The sequence below is a fragment of the Gigantopelta aegis genome, chromosome 5, assembly GCF_016097555.1.
Source record: "Gigantopelta aegis isolate Gae_Host chromosome 5, Gae_host_genome, whole genome shotgun sequence".
Classification (NCBI taxonomy): domain Eukaryota; kingdom Metazoa; phylum Mollusca; class Gastropoda; order Neomphalida; family Peltospiridae; genus Gigantopelta; species Gigantopelta aegis.
Genome location: NC_054703.1, coordinates 405,687 through 413,437, shown reverse-complemented (window position 1 = coordinate 413,437; position 7,751 = coordinate 405,687).

Sequence of the window (7,751 nt, the reverse complement as noted above, 5' to 3'; positions counted from 1 at the left end):
GGTATGGTGCATATAAAAGATCCACTGATACTAATAGAAATTTGTAGCGGGTTTCATCTCTAAGTCTGATAATTATTATCAAATGTTTGACATTCAATGGTTGATGATTAATAACTCAATGTGCTCTAGTGGTGTCGTTAAACAAAAAAAACTAAACTTTTTAACGCTCGCTGTCGCTGAACACGGAGCTGTATGTTCCACCAGGAAACTTGTCAAGCGCGCCTTTCCCCCCCCCCCCCCCCCCCCCCCACACACACACACGTCACAGAGCAATCAATTGCGGTTGTGCTTATTTCAGTGGATGTTATGACTGTGGCAGGACGTCGCCGTGAAGCAGCCAATCGCATGTCTTTAAGTGTGTGCTATTGTCACGTGCTATAATAAATAATGTATGGTGTTCTGACCAAGGAGTGTGTAACAAAGGCGGTTACAGGTTTTTATAAAGTTTGTGGGTTTTTTCTCCGCAGACGTGAAACTGTTTCAATATTAGTCTGGGTCGACCGACACAATATACTAATGAGAATACTTTTATTTAAATCGTGGCTTTCCGTACGTGGAAGTGTGCTTTCGGGTCAACTTGACATATACATGTGTAAACAGAACGAACATTTGTGGTTTAAAGGCATATTGTCACAGACCACTGATCTATTTAATGGTCTAACAAACCTGAACAAAAATAATTTGATTTGTCCCTAAATGTACTTTATTCAACCATCTTCATAACCATCATACTCCGTTTATTAATGACATTTTGTAAAAATAATTGAATTATGGCAATGGTCCATAATTCAAGAACTAAAATTGACGAGAGGGATGACATGGATTTCACTCCATCATGGTTCAGTTAAGGTGATGCGATAGCTATATTTGGTTTCCAACAATTAATATAATTTCTATTTATTATCCATTTTTAGAGAAATAAGGTCCTTAAATCCGCGACAGTATGCCTTTAAAAAACAAATCATAGTGGTTGTTCGTTGTGAACTGTAAACTTTGGGGTCGTGGCTCGGGTGACTTTTTTCCCTCGTCGCTTTAATTTGCCGAATTGTATGTACAGTGAATTTATTTAACACACTGGGATATGTCGTACACTACTGTGGCGGATTAAGGATGGGTTACTGCTACCCACCGTCCCCAGTTCAAATCCCAGAACAGAAATGTTCAAAGATAAAAACAAAGCAAATTACTCTATATGTCCGTGGGGCAAGGACATAGCTCAGTGGTAAAGCGCTCGCTTGATGCACGGTCGGTTTGAGATCGATCTCCGTTGGTGGACCCATTGTGCTATTTCTCGTTTCAGTCAGTGCACCACGACTGGTATATCAAAGGTCGTGGTATGTGCTATCCTGTCTGTGGGATAGTGCATATAAAAAAATCCCTTGCTACTAATGGAAAAATGTAGCGGGTTTCCTCTCTAAGACTATATGTCAAAATTACTAAATGCTTGACATCCAGTAGCCGTTGATTAATATATTAATGTGCTTTAGTGGTGTCGTTAAACGAACCGTAGGCCATAGTAGCATCACCATCCGTCCTCCAGGTGTTTTTTTTTTTTTTTTTTTTTGTTTTTTTTTTCGGGGGGGGGGGGGGGGGGGGGGGGGCAAACTGCTTTTGCCCGTTTTAACAAAAATGCCCGAATCTGGATAACATTGATTCATATTAGCATTACTAACAAACAACTATTTAGGGTTGTAAACGAAACACTACGCATATTTACGTGGTTTACAAGTACATGTACTATTGTGGGTAGAATAATGGAAATACAGGATGAAAAGGTTTTAGGCCAGCTCTTTTTTTTTCTTCTCCTTTTCTCTATAGCACGCCCCACTCCCCACTCCCCTACCCTACCCCCACGCTCCTCTTATTCCCTCCTGCTAGTTATGGCCCTGCCCCCACACGACACGACACGACGCCACTCTACGCCACGCCACGCCACGCCACGCCACGCCACCCCACCCCACCCTACCCCACGACACGACACGACGCGACGCGACTCCACACGACGCGACACGACGCGACACCACTCTACACCACACCACGCCACGCCACGCCACACCACCCTACCCCACGACACGACACGACACGACACCACACGACACCACACCACACCACACCACACTACACTACACTACACTACACTACATTACACTACACTACACGACACCACTCTACATCACACCACACACACTACACTACACCACACTACACTACACTACACTACACTACACTACACTACACACGACATTGTTTATATAAATAATTACAGGTGTAATAATACTGTTAGTGGCAATCAGTTTCATGTACATGTAGGCCTAGTGTGTTTCAAACTTCCACGTGCTTTGATGTAATTTGAAAAATTATTTTACATTCGTCTGTTTTTACTTATTTTTATGTTCATATTCAATTAATGTTCAAGCACGCTGTCCTGAACACATACCACAGCTATCCGGACTGTCCGTCAAGGGCAGTGGGTTTTGTGCTTGTTTGTTAGTGAGAATGTAGACTAGTGGTGTTACACCTACCCACTGAGTCATTACACTCGCTCTAAGTGGGAGCCGGTATGTGGAGGCGACCCCAGTACCTACCAGCCTTATGTCCGAAGGCTTAACCACTATACCGCCGATGGTGGTCTACTACACCGCCGAGGGTGGTCCACTACACCGCCGAGGGTGGTCCACTACACCGCCGAGGATGGTCCACTACACCGCCGAGCATGGGCGTATGGGGACTCTTTGATTTAGGGGGGCTGGAGGGGTTGATTTGCCCGAAATTTTACCCAGATAAAATTTGCCCGAATTTTTCCCACTGTTTTCCCACTGTTTTGCCCGAATTTTGCCACCCCTCTCTCTCTCTCTCTCTCTCTCTCTCTCTCTCTCTCTCTCCCTCTCTCACTCTCTCTCACTCTGTATTTGTTGTCCGCCGGCCTCGGTGGTGAAGTGGTTAAGCCATCGGACGTAGAGCCCATAAGAAAGATATTTGAAAGACCCCCACCCCAACCCCCTACACCGGTGTAGTGGGGGGGGGGAGGGGGCACAGTATCTAATGGGGCACAAACCAGAACACGAAAGTAAAGTGAAATGAAGTGAAGTGAAGACAAGGGTCCTATTCCATCCTGACGCGCGGTCGGTTTGGTATCGATCCCCGTCAGTGGGCCCATTGGGCTATTTCTTGCTCCAACCAGTGTACCACGACTGGTACATTAAAGGCCGTGGTATGTGTTATCCTGTCTATGAGATGGTGCATATAAAAGATCCCTTGCTGCCAATCGAAAAGAGTAGCCCATGAAGTGGCGACAGCGGGTTTCCTATCTCAATATCTGTGTGGTCCTTAACCATATGTCCGACGCCATATAACCGTAAATAAAATGTGTTGAGTGCGTCGTTAAATAAACCATTTCCTTCTATTCAATCCTGACTCCTATCGTTATGGAGTAACGTCACGGAATAGCACCCTTGACTTTCGAAGATTGAATGGGGGTGATGGTGGTAAATAATGTCAGCTCTTCAAACTAAGTAAAAGAAGAAAGACTGTTAACAATATCTCTGTAAAATAAATATTTTTATGTCACTGGTTCAATCAAGCTTTTATAATGGTTGTATGTGTGTGTAGGGGGTGGGGGTGGGGGTGGTGTACCCAAATCACCAATAAGTCCTGTTAGGATTGTAGGAGTGGCTAATATATCGTGTGCCCCCACCCCCCCCCCCCCCCCCCCCCCTCCAAAGATTGTTTCCCTCTTCACTGATTAACAACTTTGAAAATATTCACACCAGGACAATAATATTTTGCTCCTGATATCATATTGGTATTATTACCCATTTGGGGTAAAACTATTTAACGAATGCCGATCGAAAGGAAAGGAAATGTTTTATTTAACAACGCACTCAACACATTTTATTTACGGTTATATGGCATCTGACTATGGTTAAGGACCACACATATATTGAGAGAGGAAACCCGCTGTCGCAACTTCATGGGTTACTATTTTCGATTAACAGCAAGGGATCTTTTATATGCACCATCCCACATACAGGATAGTACTTACCACGGCCTTTGATATACCGGTCGTGGTGAACTGGCTAGAACGAGAAATAGCCAAATGGTGCCACCGACAAGGATCGATCCCAGACCGACCGCGCATCGAGCGAGCGCTTTACCACTGGGCTACGTTCCGCCCCTGTCATCACAGGGAGACACAGTGGTACTCGCACGGCACTCACAGTGTACCAGGCATGCACCACCCTAAATATAAAAGTTTGTCAAAGTTTGTTTTGTTTAACAACACCACTAGAGCGCATTGATTTATTAATCATTGGCTATTGGATGTCAATTTTTTTGTAATTTTGACTTGTAGTGCTAGAGCGGAAACCCGCTACATTTTTTCATTGGCGACAGCGGGTTTCCTCTCTCAATATCTGTGTGGTCCTTAAGCATATGTCTGACGCCATATAACCGTAAATACAATGTGTTGAGTGCGTCGTTAAATAAAACATTTCTTTCTTTCTTTCTCATGTCAGACTCACCACGACTGGTACATCAAAGGCAGTGGTCTGTGCTATCATGTCTATGGGATGGTGCATATAAAAGATCCCTTGCTGCTAATCGAAAAGAGTAGCCCATGAAGAGGCGACAGCGAGTTCCCTCCCTCAATACCTGTGTAGTCCTTAACCATATGTCCCACGCCATACAACCGTAAATAAAATGTGTTCAGTGCGTCGTTAAATAAAATGTGTTCAGTGCGTCGTTAAATAAAATGTGTTCAGTGCGTCGTTAAATAAAACATTTCCTTCCTCATGTCGGGCGTTACATCTTTTGACTAACAATTTTACTTCTGTTACTACTTATAAAGCATTCTATCTGCAAACTAACAATTTTACTTCTGTTACTACTTATAAAGCATTCTATCTGCAAACTAACAATTTTACTTCTGTTACTACTTATAAAGCATTCTATCTGCAAACTAACAATTTTACTTCTGGTACTACTTATAAAGCATTCTATCTGCAAACTAACAATTTTACTTCTGTTACTACTTATAAAGCATTCTATCTGCAAACTAACAATTTTACTTCTGTTACTACTTATAAAGCATTCTATCTGCAAACTAACAATTTTACTTCTGTTACTACTTATAAAGCATTCTATCTGCAAACTAACAATTTTACTTCTGTTACTACTTATAAAGCATTCTATCTGCAAACTTGCAAGTTTTACCGCAAATGTCCATATGATATCAAGTGCAAAGTATTATTATTCTGGTTTAAATACCCTCCAAGCTATTAACCACAGGTGGATGTTGTTTGCAAATTTATTTGTTTGTTTGTTTGTTTTCTGCATTGTTGGGTTTTTTGGGGTAGCCAGCTACCTTTCCAATTTCAAAAATGTAACACAATAGAAAATCATACACTATAGCCAGTTATATCGAATACGATAGTTTCTAATTTCAGGTGTATTATAATATAGAGGGAGGGAGGGGAGTATGTGATTAGTGGGTATGGCTTTCATGTCTCTGCCCCTTCCGGCTGGGCCAATGTTTGATGTACACTTTTAAAAAAAGGAGTGACTAGAAAAGAGTTCTTTTAATTACTTGTGAAAACGTTAATAACTGGAAATGGCTCCCGGCATGTTTGAAAATCAAGAATGTGCAACATAGGCACACCCCTCCCTCGACCCGCCGCTCGTGTCAACCTTTTACGTATACTTTGTTTACACGGAAACCTTTACTTTCCTGTGAATTTTCAAATACGTCTGCTTTTTTAACGAGATTAACAAGTGGAGTTTTAACCCGTTTTTCCAGATCACATTAGAATGCGAAACGACGGCTCTAGTCTGGATTTTCGCTCTGCGTCGAGATGATCGTTTTATTGCAGTGCCTTTTAATCGCCAGTGAGTAAAATTAATTCAATTAATTTACTCTTAATTTACTCTTAATTTACCATTAATTTACCATTAATTTCGTTATTCTAATTTAGGTACTTATTTAATTATGTAATTATACAACAAAAAATATTATTTTCTCTATTATCTGCTATATACCGATACCAGGTAATTTGTTACTTAATATGTTAGATCAAAAGTATGTGTTTCATTGTATATAATAATTTAATTCTCCTGTGTGTTTATATATGCTGTGTAAATATGTTGTGCTGATAAGCTTGTAGCTTAAAGCAATAAACGAACTGAATTGAATTGAATTGAATTTACCTTTAATTGTGTTGAAGGTATTAATGATTAATTGGGGGTTTATTAATTGCAAGCTTAATTATGTAAACATATTTAAAATATAGTACCTGTTGTTTAGTGATTCAAATGAATTTATTTTTAATTGTGTTAAATTTACTTAAGGATGAATTATAGTTTAATACAAGGTTAACTCTGTAAATCACATTCAAATTTTTTTTTGCTATTTATTGATTCCAATAAATAAAAGCTACATGTAGGCCCTATTTAAAGGGACAGACCCTAGTTTTTAAACACTAAGACATATTTGTCTATATTAGAGTCGTTTATGGTCACTAAAATGAAATATTTCTTATATTTTATTCTTTAGATTATCCGAAGTGTTTCTCGTCATCCTGGTGTTTCTAATACATCCTGCATTTTTCATATTTAAAAAAACAAAAAAACAAAAACAAAACAAAAAAACAAAAAAACCGCACGCGCATCTGAGAAGTAACTGTTATGGAATCAGGTTCTAGTCTATGTTTAAGGATATTGTCCTGTTTCAGGGTCACAGACCCTTGTTTCACTCTGTTGTAACTAGTGATAAACTAGTTTAGTGTCAATTTTTACGGGTTGAAACTAGGGTCTGCGGCTTTAAAAATTATTTCTAATTTAGTATAAGCTTAATTATGTAAACAATTTTTAAAGGGTCTGTTATTTATAAAAAAAACTAAGAAGTCAATTACCGTACCGTACGTTAAAGGTGATTAAGGATGAATTTTAATTCAATATAAGCTTAACTGTGTAAAACATATTTTCATAATATTATCTTCTATTTATTAAATTCCATTTCTTTAGATTTGATTGTGTTAAACGTATTTAAGGATTACTTATAGTCTAATCCAAATGCTTCTATTTAATTATTCCTATTAATTTGCCCTTAATTATGTCAAAAGTATTTTTAAAAAGTAATTTTGATTTAATACATTATTTTAAAAATAAAATATGTATGTATTTATATACTGTCTTTAATTTAGAAACTGAAATTAATTTACACGTTATAATATCAAAGGCAGTTAACGGTTACTTTTGTTCTAATATATGTTTAACTATGCAAAAATGTTTTTAAAATATCAATTGTCTGTTATTTGTTGATCCATATCAAGTTACCCTTACTTGTATTAATGATATTTAAGGATTAATTATAGGTGGGGTTTTTTGTTTTTGTTTTTGTTTGTTTGGTATGGGGTGCTGCTATTTTTTTTTTTCTTAATTATATACAATATATTTAAATACATTAACTGGTTCTAATTAATTTATCCTTAATTATGTTAAACGTATTTAAATATTTAATTTAATCACATGAATATATGCTTAATATATTATTAAAAAGTATTAATTGTTTATTTATTTATTCAGAATACGGTACCCTTAATTATGTCATATGTATTTAAGGATACGTTTTGATTTAATATAATATTATGCTTAATTGTGTAAAACAACAAAACGAACCAAAACAAAACCAAAACAAACAAACAAACATATTGCCTACCGTTTATTCATTCCAGTTGCAATTAATTTACCCGTAACTG